Genomic DNA, 12,915 nt, shown 5'->3' with positions numbered 1-12,915 from the left:
CAATCATATCTGAAATGTTTGAAATTGGAAAATTATGCAGAAAAATAAAATCTGTTTGATGCATTTTATGTTGGACAGCTGTGGGAAATATTGTTGTTTGATGTATCAGCCAGTTATGGAATTATAGATGATAGTTCTGACATACAGTGTAAACCTGAGTTAGATTTTTGTATGCTCCTGGCTACAGAAAAAGCAAGAGCTATTAAAACCACAAGCATAATTGCAGTACCGTGAGATCTTTAGCTGAAGCTTCAAGTGCTCTTTGAACAAATTAGCTATCTCTTAAGAAAAACAGAAACTGGAAACAAGTTAAAATGTTCGAGTAATGTCTCAGACTGAAACCTTTCCAGTATTACTTGATTTGGAATAGATCAAAGCCTTTCCAGTCAATTTTATTTTGCAGCTAAGTGGAAAAACATCATGTTCTCAAGCTACAGTAAACAATTGGTTAATGTATTAGCTGCAAAGGGAAATAAGTGAGCTGTTGTCAGATTTCTGAAAAATTTTCTATAACTAGGCAGCAAAAAATGGTTAAGAGTGAGTAATAAATTAACTCACAACTACTTGGCATTGTCCTGTGATGGTGCTGTTTAAGTAAAGATCTCATTGTGGCCCTCATGGTCTGCTGATTAGGGTAATGATTATCTGGTCTGTGTTGCCGAACTAGTCTCCAAGTTCAATCCCCAGGCTGTGCTGAATTTTCAGGTCTCAAACAGGATGGTACAAGGGTCTGCTACAATTGTCCTCTGCTCCTACTGACATCAGTAGTAGGGAAAATGCTAGAATCTATTATAAAGTGTGTAATAACTGGACACTTCGAAAATAATGGTAGGATTGGGCAGAGTCAACATGGATTTATGAAAAGGAAATCATGTTTGACAAAGCTTTTAGAGTTTTTTGAAGATGTAACTAGCTGAATAGATAAGGGGGAACCAGTGAATGTCATGTATTTAGATTTTCAGAAGACTTTCAATCAGGCCCCACGCAAGAGGTGAGTCAGTAAAGTTAGAACAAATGGAGGTAATATACTGGCATGGATTGAGAGTTGGTTGACATACAGAAAACAGAGTAGGAATAAATGGGTCATTTTCAGGTTGGCAGGCTGTGACTAGTAGGGTACCGCATGGATCAGGGCTTGGGCCCCAGCTATTCACAATCTATATCGATGATTTGGATGTGGGAACCAAATGTAATATTCCCAAGTTTGCTGGTGACACAAACCTAGGTGGGAATGTGAGTTGTGTGGAGGATGCAAAGAGGCTTCAGGGGATTTAGACAGGCTAAGTGAGTAGGCAAGAATATGGCAGATGGAATATAATGTGGAAAAATGTGAAGTTATCTGCTTTGGTAGCAAAAACAGAAATGCAGAGTATTTCTTAAATGGTGAGAGATTGGGAAATGTTGATGTCGAAAGGGACCTGGGTGTCCTTGTTCATAAGTTACTGAAAGCTAACGTGCAGGTGCAGTGAGCAATAGGAAGGCAAATGATATGTTTGCCTTTATTGCAAGAGGATTTGAGCACAGGAGTAAAGAAGTCTTGCTGCAATTGCATAGAGCCTTGGTGAGACTGCACCTGGAGTATTGCGTGCAGTTTTGGTCTCCTTACCCAAGGAAGGATATACTTGCCATAGAAGGAGTGCAACAAAGGCTCACCAGACTAATTCCTGGGATGGAGGGATTGGCAGAGTTGATGCAGGAAGGATGTTTCCCCTGGCTGGGGGAGTCTAGAACCAGGAGACACAGTTTCAGAATAAGAGGTAGGCCATTTAGGACTGAGATGAGGAGGAATTTCTTCACTCTTTGGTGATTCTTTGGAATTCTCTGTCCTAGAAGGCTGTGGAGGATCAGTCATTGAGTATATTCAACACAGAGATCGATAAATTTCTTGATATTAAAGATATCAAAGGATATGGGGATGGTGCAGGAAAATGGTGTTAAGATAGAAAATCAGCCAAATCTAGTTGAATGGTGGAGCAGGCTTGAGGGGCTGAATGGCCTACAACTGCTCCTATTTCCTATGTTCCTGTGTTCCCCAAAATTGGGGGATTCTGAGCCGACAGTATAACCAAAATCTGATTGTTTTCTAAAGCATTTAATTACTGAAGATGTAAAAAACCACAAATGTAATACATTCTAATTATTTACAATTATAGCATTTTATTTGGGACAGCTACGCTATCTTTGTATTAACAATTTGGATCATTCAGGATTATTCCCTCATCTCAGACTCACAGAATCATTACAGTGACGAGGAGGCCATTCAGCTCATTGTGTCGGCATCGGCTCTCCGAATTAGCAATTCATTTAGTGCCACTCCCCTGCCTTCTCCCTGTAACCCTGCACATTCTTCCTTTTCAGATAACAGTTGAATTCACTTTTGAATGCTTCAGTTGAACCTGCCTCCACCACACTCCCAGGCAGTGTATTCCGTACCTTAACCACTTGCTGCATGAAAAAGTTTTTCTTCATGTCACTTTTGATCCTTTTACCAGTTACTTTAAATCTGTGCCCTCTCGTTCTCGATCCTTTTATAAGTGGGAACAGTTTCTCTCTATCTACTCTGTCCAGATCCCTCATGGTTTTGAATACCCCTATCAAATCACCTCTCAGTTTTCTCTTCTCCAAGGAAAACAGTCCTAACTTCTACAATCTATCTTCACAATTGAAGTTCCTCATCCCTGGAACCATTATCGTGAATCTTTTCTGCACTCTCTTCAATACCTGCACATCCTTCCTAAAATGCGGCACCCAGAACTGGATACTGAGGTTGAACTAGTGTCTTATACAAGTTCAACATAACCTCATTACTCTTATACTCTATGCCCCTATTAATAAAGCCCAGGACAATGTATGCTCTATTAACCACGATCTCAACCAGTCCTGGTTCAATGATTTATACACATATACACCAGGTCCCTCTGTTCCTGCACCCCATTTAGTGTTGTACCCTTTATTTTATGTTGTCTCTCCATGTTCTTTTTACCAAAATGAATCACTTCACATTTCTCTGCATTGAACTTCATCTGACACTTGTCTGCCCAATCCATGAACTTGTCTGTCCTTTTGAAGTTCTACACTGCCCTCCTCAAAGTTCACAATGCTTCCAAGTTTCATATCATCTGCAAACTTTGAAATTATGCCCTGTACACCAAGATCTAGGTCATTAATATATATCAGGAAAAGCAAGTATCATCCCTTTCACATATTTTCATGGCAGCTTCTGTTTAAAAATAATAGGCCATCCTTACCAAAAACCAACAAGATGAACCAAGGAATAAAAGTCTTCCGTCAGCAGGTACAACCTATTTTGGACAATGCAATTCTCAAGCTACCTAGCATCAAATAATCTATTTGTTTTGCACGAATCACCAGAAATCTGAAAAAGGTAGTTGCAATATATTTTTAATTAAATCAATTATATGACGCTCTCATTGATTCCAGAATATAGAAACAATCACTCTCTTGGTGCTCTGGGTTATGTCATTTTAATATCTACACTGTATTCAGTGTTTCCTATTCTGTGATATTTCATTTTTTCCATTTCAGGTTTGATAGAAAAGATTGGCTTTGTTTTCCCTTGCAGCCAGCTTCTTGCCACTCCAAATGTAGAACAAATTTCCTTCCTTAATAAAACGGAAATGTTCTCATGCATTTTAAATTCCAACCTTTATATACCTTAATCCTAACGAAAATCAGTTTCAGATCTATTTTTGGACACCCCAAACTTGTGTAAAACACTTCCCAGCAATAAAACCAAACTAAAGCCAACATTAATTCATAACTCACAAGCTCATGATGATGCAGCAAGCTATTTGATTTTTAAAAAATTAATCGTACATCATAGAGAACTGCTAACCAATGTTCCCTCTGATTTTTTTTGCCGTCTGCAGGTGATTTATTTAAGTGCATGCCCTCTTGAATTTTTATTGCGCAGCCATGTATGTGTGGTAATGTAAAGGGGCCGACTTGTGCTTGGCCTGCACGAGGACTTTCGGGTCAGTGCAGCTTAGTGGGAACATTGCTGCTAACATATCAGCATTCAAACACTGTCTCCATCATATACAATGGTAAATGGTCCTTCATATTGAAGTGTTTTGTGCCAGCAAAGCATTACTTTTTTTTTTGAATTGTAACATTTTGCAAATATTGCAAAATATTTAAATTTATGGATTATAAATGTCAATGAGATGGTGCAAGGACAAGGTAAGCAAAGATTTTCCTCAGATAGTAGATTGAAATTGGGAAAGTAAATCAACCAGAAAGCATTCTTGCAGACTTCTGGAGTGGAATAGACAACGATAGGAGCAGATCATGGGCTGTATGATCCTCTCCGTGATGACTTTAACAAGAGTGAAAATGAGCAAACAGGTAAGCAAGGCTGAGAAAAATCAGCAAGCAGCCTTTTGCTCACTAACGCGACATTTTCCTTCTTATTGAGCATGTGTTACTGAAAATTGGGTTAAGAAATTTTGTATTTTTGAGCAGGAATTTGGAGGCAGAAAATATCAAGTGAGTTCTGAATTCGGACTCAATCCGAGAATTAGCAAAACAAAGGTCAAGATTTGTAATCTGTGCATGCAACACAATTATTCTGTCCGAGACGATTGGTGCAGAGCCCATGGTTAACTATGTCATAATGCAGAGGTAGTTGGAGGACAGGGTAGCTCAGGTTAATACTAGTTACAGAACAAACTAACTCACAGTGGTAAATCTTCCAGAAGAGATTTAGCAATCTTGGCATAATGGAGGAACAGAACTTGGGTTCCTTGATGGTAATGATCAAGCCTTACGGTGCTCTAGCCAAACTGTATCCTGAAAGTAGCATTCAGTTCAGGCTGCCTAGAAATGTGACATTCAAAGCCTGGTGGCAGTGCAGAGAAGGGTCTTCTCCAATATTAGAGGCCTAAGTGAACAGTGCAGTCAACAGAGCCTCCATATCCAAAGGATTATCCTCCACCATTTCCACCACCTCCAGCGTGATGCCACGACAAAAGGCATCTATCCCTCCCTTCCCCTGTCAGCATTCCGAAGGGATCATTCCCTCTGCGACATCCTGCTTCACTCCTCCATTACCCTCACCATCTCGTCCCCTTCCCACGGCACCTTCCCCTGCAATCGGAGGAGGTGTAACACCTGCCCATTTACCTCCTCTCTCCTCACTATCCAAGGCCCCAAACACTCTTTTCAGGTGAAGCAGCGATTTACTTGTACTTCTTTCAATGCAGCAAAGTGGTTAACTCTTAGATGCCCTCTGAAATGGCCTAGCAAGCCACTCAGTTGTACCTAACCGCATCGAAGTCAATAAAAAGGAATGAAACCGGACGGACCACCCGGCATCGACCTAGGCACCGGAAACAACACCGGCAAACCCAGCCCTGTCAACCCTGCAAAGTCCTCCTTACTAACATCTGGGGGCTTGTGCCAAAGTTGGGAGAGCTGTCCCACAGACTAGTCAAGCAACAGCCTGACATAGTCATGCTCGGAATCATACCTTACAGACAATGTCCCACCGGCAGGACACACCCACTAGGGGTGGCAGCACAGTGGTATACAGTCGGGAGGGAGTTGCCCTGGGAGTCCTCAATATTAACTCTGAACCTCATGAAGTCTCATGGCATCAGGTCAAACATGGGCAAGGAAACCTCCTGCTGATTACCAACAACCGCCCTCTCTCAGCTGATGAGTCAGTACTCCTCCATGTTGATCACCACTTGGAGGAAGCACTGAGGGTGGAAAGGGCACAAAATGTACTCTGGGTGGGGGACTTCAATGTCCACCACCAAGAGTGGCTCGGTAGCACCACTACTGACCGAGCTGGCCGAGTCCTAAAGGACATAGCTGCCAGACTGGGTCTGCGGCAGGTGGTGGGGGAACCAACAAGAGGAAAAAACATTCCTAACCTCGTCCTCACCAATCTGCCTGCCGCAGATACTTCTGTCCATGACTGTATTGGTAGGAGTGACCACCGCACAGTCCTCATGGAGACGATGTCCCGCCTTCACATTGAGGATACTGTCCATCGTGTTGTGTGGCACTATCACCGTGCTAAATGGGATAGATTTTGAACAGATCCAGCAATGCAAAACTGGGCATCCATGAGGTGCTATGGGCCATCAGCAGCAGCAGAATTGTATTCAAATACAATCTGTAACCTCATGGCCCAGCATATCGTCCACTCTACCATTACCATCAAGCCAGGAGACCAACCCTCGTTCAATGAAGTGTGCAGGAGGGCATGCCAGGAGCAGCACCAGGCATACCTCAAAATGAGGTGCCAACCTGGTGAAGCTACAACACAGGACTATCTGCGTGCCAAACTGCATGCGATAGACAGAGCTAAGCAATCCCATAAACAACGGATCAGATCTAAGCTCTGCAGTCCTGCCACATCCAGCCGTGAATGGTGGTGGACAATTAAACAACTAACTGGAGGAGGTGGCTCCACAAATATCCCCATCCTCAATGATGGAGGAGCCCAGCACATCAGTGCGAAAGATAAGGCTGAAGCATTTGCAACAATCTTCAGCCAGAAGTGCCGAGTTGATGATCCATCTTGGCCTCCTCCTGAAGTCCCCAGCATCACAGATGCCAGACTTCAGCCAATTCGATTCACTCCGCGTGATATCAAGAAACAACTGAAGGCACTGGATACTGCAAAGGCTATGGGCCCTGACAATATTCCGGCAATAGTACTGAAGACCTGTGCTCCAGAACTTGCCGCGCCCATGGCCAAGCTGTTCCAGTACAGCTACAACACTGGCATCTACCCTGCAATGTGGAAAATTGCCCAGATATGTCCTGTACACAAAAAGCAGGACAAGTCCAACCCAGCCAATTACCGCCCCATCAGCCTACTCTCCATCATCAGTAAAGTGATGGAAGGTGTCATTAACAGTGCCATCAAGCAGCACTTGCTTAGCAATAACCTGCTCAGTGATGCTCAGTTTGGGTTCCGCCAGAGTCACCAAGCTCCTGACCTCATTACAGCCTTGGTTCAAACATGGACAAAAGAGCTGAACTCAAGACGTGAGGTGAGAGTGACTGCCCTTGACATCAAGGCAGCATTTGACAGAGTATGGCATCAAGGAGCCCCAGCAAAACTGAGGCTAATGGGAATCAGGGGGAAAACCCTCCGCTGGCTGGAGTCATACCTAGCGCAAAGGAAGATGGTTGTGGTTGTTGGAGGTCAATCATCTGAGCTCCAGGACAACACTGCAGGAGTTCCTCAGGGTAGTGTCCTAGGCCCAAGCATCGATAGCTGCTTCATCAATGACCTTCCTTCAGTCATAAGGTCAGAAGTGGGGATGTTCGCTGATGATTGCACAATGTTCAGCACCATTCGTGACTCCTCAGATACTGAAGCAGTCTGTGTAGAAATGCAGCAAGACCTGGACAATATCCAGGCTTGGGCTGATAAGTGGCAAGTAACATTCGTGCCGCACAAGTGCCAGGCAATGACCATCTCCAACAAGAGAGAATCTAACCATCTCCCCTTGACATTCAACAGCATTACCATCACTGAATCCTCCACTATCAACATCCTAGGGGCTACCATTGACCAGAAACTGAACTGGAGTAGCCATATAAATACCGTGGCTACAAGAGCAGGTCAGAGGCTAAGAATCCTGAGGTGAGTAACTCACCTCCTGATTCCCCAAAGCCTGTCCACCATCTACAAGGCACAAGTCAAGAGTGTGATGGAATACTCTCCACTTGCCTGGATGGGTGCAGCTCCAACAACACTCAAGAAGCTCGACACCATCCAGGACAAAGCAGCCCGCTTCATTGGCACCCTGTCTACAAACATTCACTCTCTCCACCACCGATGCACAGTGGCAGCAGTGTGTACCATCTACAAGATGCACTGCAGCAATGCACCAAGGCTCCTTAGACAGCACCTTCCAAACCCGTGACCTCTACCAACAAGAAGGTCAAGAGCAGCAAATACATGGGAACACCACCACCTGCAAGTTCCCCTCCAAGTCACACACCATCCTGATTTGGAACTATATCACCGTTCCTTCACTGTCACTGGGTCAAAATCCTGGAACTCCCTTCCTAACAGCACTGTGGGTATACCTACCCCAAATGGACTGCAGCGGTTCAAGAAGGCAGCTCACCACCACCTTCCCAAGGGCAATTAGGGATGGGCAATAAATGCTGGTCTGGCCAGTGACGCCCACATCCCATGAATGAATTTAAAAAAAGTATACTGTATTCGCTGTTCACAATGTGGTCTCCTTGACACTGGGGAGACCAAACGCAGACTGGTTGACCACTTTGCGGAACACCTCCGCTCAGACCGAAAGCATGACCCCGAGCTTCCAGTTGCTGGCCATTTCAACACACCCCCCTGCTCTCGTGCTCACCTCTCTGTCCTGGGATTGCTGCAGTGTTCCAGTGAACATCAATGCAAGCTCGAGGAATAGCATCTCATTTACCAATTAGGCACGCTACAGCCTGCCGGACTGAACATTGAGTTCAATAATTTCAGAGCATGACGGGCCCCCCATTTTACTTTTATTTTTAGTTACTTTTTTTTCCTTTTTATTTTTTGTGTTTATTTTATTTTAGTTTGTTCAGTTTATTTCTATGTGCCTACCCACTGTGTTTTTTTTTATGTTTGTGCTTGTGGCCGTTCAGTTTTCAGTCCATTAACACCCTATCTATACTAATGCTTTGTCTTTCAGCATGTCATTAACATATTGTTTGCCTTTGCTCCATGACCTTCTGGTCAGCTATTCTGTGACCTTGTCCTATCAATGCCTTCTCTTTTGTTATCTCTTGCCTCATCCCCGCTTTACTTGCTCAAAATCTTTTACATTTCTTATATCTGCCAGTTCTGAAGAAGGGTCATTGACCTGAAACATTAACTCTGCTTCTCTCTCCACAGATGCTGCCAGACCTGCTGAGTATTTCCAGCGTATCTTGTTTTTATTTCAGAAACTTAGTCCCTTCAGCCTACAAAAGGAGGCACCTGATCAGCAATCTTACACAAGTGTATGATTGTTAAAGTTGTAGGAAAAGTTCACTGAACATTAGTCAAATTGAACTGAGGATGTCATACTAGATGGGCACGTGTTCAAATGAGTAAAATGTAGATTTAGGATCAATATCAGGAAATTCCTCTTCATTCCAGGAATGATCAGTGTAGAATCAATTTTGAGATAGAGTAGTAGAAACAAAAACCTGGGGATCTTTTGAAAATCAATTAGATGCTTCACTAGTAGCTAATATCAGGACCTCTGGTGGATGAATGAAGATGGGCCGAATGGCCATAACTATCTTGTAGTGATATAGGCGACACATGATGCAACAATAGCTGATTAAATCAGTTGTGCAGGCAGGAGGTTTATTCCAAAAATCTCATAAAACAACCAACAGGCCAACTGCTTGTCAGCCTGGTAGCAGGTGATATTATTTTTGGTAGACAACAGCATAAAGGAATATGGAACCAAGGTGGGTGAAATGGAGTTAAGATACAGATCAGCCATGACCTAACTTAATGGAGGAACAGGCTCAAGGGGTTGATTGGCCTACTCCTGTTCCTATATCCCTCCTTTCCTCAGTTCCTCAAATCAATCAGAGATCAAAGATTGAGAGAAATAAATCCCAAATTATTCATTGATTCGCAACTGCTTTTCACACAATAAAACAAAATGACAGACTGCAAAATATATTAAAAAGTTACATTATTTCTTTTCAGTCTGTGCACTGTTTCGGTGACAGTGGTCGAGACTTTTCCTGAAATGTGCGGGCAGGAATGACGGCAGATAGACATTTAAGCCCGCGTTAGCGTGCCCATTTCCCAATGTGAAACTGACACACTGAAAGTTTAAAAGGCATCGAGGAAAGCGGGAAGAGGAAAGCGGGAAGAGGAAACCCACCCACAATGGATAAATGGCTAGCTAAGGCTGTTAACGATCTTGTTGTAGCTCATTAAGGGCCAGTTTAGAATTTTCTTTTTTAAGGTACGGGATCCATGTAGGGCCTCAACCATGGCAGGGAAGAGGAGGTGCTAACTCAGTGGGAGCGAGTCAGAACAGCAGGACAGCAGTCGGAGACACCATGAAGAGGGTAAGTCCAGAGTAGGCCCTCATTCACAGGCAACCAGTTGTATAGCATCAGGAGAATTATCTGTAATATCCTGCCTCTGGAGAAGGGCATTTTGGGGGACAGCTTTGGGAGGATCCATGGATCCTTCTGCATACTGGCCTCACAGGTTCATGAGGGAGAGCTTCAGGAAGACTCCAAATTCCAATTGAAGGGAAGGAAGTACCTAACAGGTAATGGGATGAAGCTACTCTAAGGTAGGGTCAACTAGTGACGAGGTGCAACATCTGCAAGAGCAGAGGCAGATGCCTGGGCAACAGGGGCAGTGGGGTGGGGAACAAGGGGCAGGAGACAACAAATGTGACACCCTTAGCATAGGGTCAACTGCCAAAGGAGAAGCTACCTGGACATGTCGGTGTGTCAGTGCCACAGAAGGCTGTGCTTGTCCAGGCAGATTGTTGCAGAAACTGTTGCCATGCCTTCCCATGGCTGTAAAAGTCATAGAGCCCTTGTACTTTTTTGGAAGCGGTTCCTTCCAAGAAGCGGCAGCAGACATTGGTGGCATCTCACAAGCAGCAGCACATCATTGCATCATGGAGGTAATGGATGCTCTGTTCAACAGGAAAGGAAATTACATTGAATTCAAGGCGGAATGTGGCACTCAAGCTGAAAGGGCAGTGGGATTTGCCTCCTTCGCTGGATTCCCTCAAATGCAGGGGATCATCAAATGCACCCATGTGGGCATCGAGGCGTCGACTGATTGGCCAGGGAGATTCCTCAATAGGAAGGGATTCCACTTGCTAAACCAACTGGTATGCGACCATAGCAAGTGGTTTATGGAGGTGACTGCATGCTATCCTGGAAGCTGCCATGACGCCTTCATCCTCCGGCAATCACAGGTGCCGCAGCTCTTTATGGAACCATCGAAAATCCGTGGGTGACTGTTGGTGGATAAAGCTTGTCCCATGAAGAGATGGCTGATGACACCTTTGTGCCACCCCGCCACGAATGCCAAGAGATGCCACAATCGATGCCACCTGAGCACAAGGGTCATCACTGAGCATGCCATTGGCTTCATAAAGATGAAGTTCAGGTGTCTTGACCGGTTGTGTGCCACCCCTCCAGTACACTCCCTCAAGAGTCTTGTGCATTGTGGTGGTCTGCTGCACTCTCCATAACATGGCCCTGCAGAGTGGTGTGGACCTTGAAGCGGGAGAAGCCCTGGAATGGCACAGATCCTTGGAGGAGGAAGAGAAGGAGAAAGACAAGTAGGAGGAGAAGGCTGATGGAGAACTAGAGAACAGTTCCCACTCTTTGCAGGGATGTTACCGTGGTAGGCTCAGGAGGCGGTGTGTTCATCAGGATGTCAGGGATGCTAAGGGCACTCCGATCCAAACACATTTCACTTGAGTGAGACTCAGTCTGCAGGACATTTGAGAGGAGAGTCTCCTTCATCTGAGTAAGAGCAGGCATCCATTAAGAACAAAAGTCAGCAACCTTCCAATGGCACAATCACTGCAAGGCTCCAGAATCTCCACCTGACACACTCTTCCCCAACACATTGCTTTGCTTTGCTAACTATTATTTTCCATTCTCCTGCCTTTCGCCATGATGAAATGGAAACATACAAGTCTGCCTTAGGGCAACAACATGCCCCGTGCTTTATCACATAACAGTTTAATGTGAAACAACAGATACAACAGAAACACCCGTGACCCATAAAGTGACCTCACCAATGTGATGGTCTCCGCTCATGGCCAATCCCGCTATGACTGACAATGGTGGAGGCAGACTGTTCGCTGGTGCCTGTCTGGGACTGATATACCCATGGTGGTTGGCCGCGTCCTGGAGGTGTGAGGTGAACACCTCCAAAGGTTGCTGCAGCAACATCACTGCAGGGGCAGCCTTTGCCACAGGGCGTAACTCGACAGATGCTTCCTCCAGTGGAGGCCATGGAAGTAGATGATGACGACGGAGTCCTGTGAGGGGTGGCCCCCTCATCACCATCTGTTGCCTCCTCACCCTTTCATGACACCCTCGCCAACAACTGGGGCACAGCTGGCATCCACTCCATGATTCTTTGCGCCATTTGGACCACTGACCAGTCAATGCTACAGACATGGCATGCATTCTGTGCATGTCAGTGTGCTGTTCCCCCATCCACTCAGAGTGAGGTTGCTTAAGGTTGGCAAGTCTCTCAAAGGAGGAGCTCATGCATGCAAAGTATTGAGACATTGTGGAGCATGTGAGATGAATGAACTCCTCCTTTCTCACCCCATGACTCTACATTGCCTCAGGTAACTCTGACATCTGGGCACACATCTCACATTGATTCTCCAGGTAGAGCTGCTTGCTTAGTGACTCCCGAGGTTCTGCATCTCCGCCCCGCTGAGCAGGGCTACGCCTGTCCTCAATCCTCTGAGGGGGCCTGCCCACAGCTGATTCTGCCTTCTCTATCTCCTCCTGCTCTGAAGTGATGTGCGCTTCACCCCGTGCCATCGTTTTTAATACTGCACGAGGACTCACTGAGGTGCGAGTATCTGTGTTGATGGAGAGTGTACAAGAAAAATGATGGTGCAGGCTCCGATCTTTCTTCCTCTTCTGACTCCTCCCAACATGTTGGTGGGGTGTCAAGTCCTCCACCTCTGCTGCTGACCCTGTGGGAGACAGAAGAGAAGGTGGTCATGAGAAAATGGTACAATCAACAGATGCTTCTGCTGCTTAAAATAATAAGTTGACAGCTTATGCATTGAAAGCTTGTTGCATGGGGATGATTTTCATTCATGCCCTGAACCTGGAGATGTTGAGATCTTTTCATACTGTCTATATTGGACTCTTATTTCTCCATATCCAACGTCCTGG

The 12,915-nt window shown here is 45.0% G+C and overlaps 1 long non-coding RNA gene across 1 annotated transcript in view; it reads left to right on the top strand.

Moving 5' to 3' along the window:
- The window catches only part of LOC137347104 (uncharacterized), a 141,724-nt gene that overhangs the window by 1,027 nt on the left and 127,782 nt on the right, over window positions 1–12,915 (top strand). The window lies entirely within an intron of this gene.

This window comes from Heterodontus francisci, chromosome 31 (assembly GCF_036365525.1).
Source record: "Heterodontus francisci isolate sHetFra1 chromosome 31, sHetFra1.hap1, whole genome shotgun sequence".
Classification (NCBI taxonomy): domain Eukaryota; kingdom Metazoa; phylum Chordata; class Chondrichthyes; order Heterodontiformes; family Heterodontidae; genus Heterodontus; species Heterodontus francisci.
This window is presented reverse-complemented; position numbering and strand designations above follow the sequence as displayed.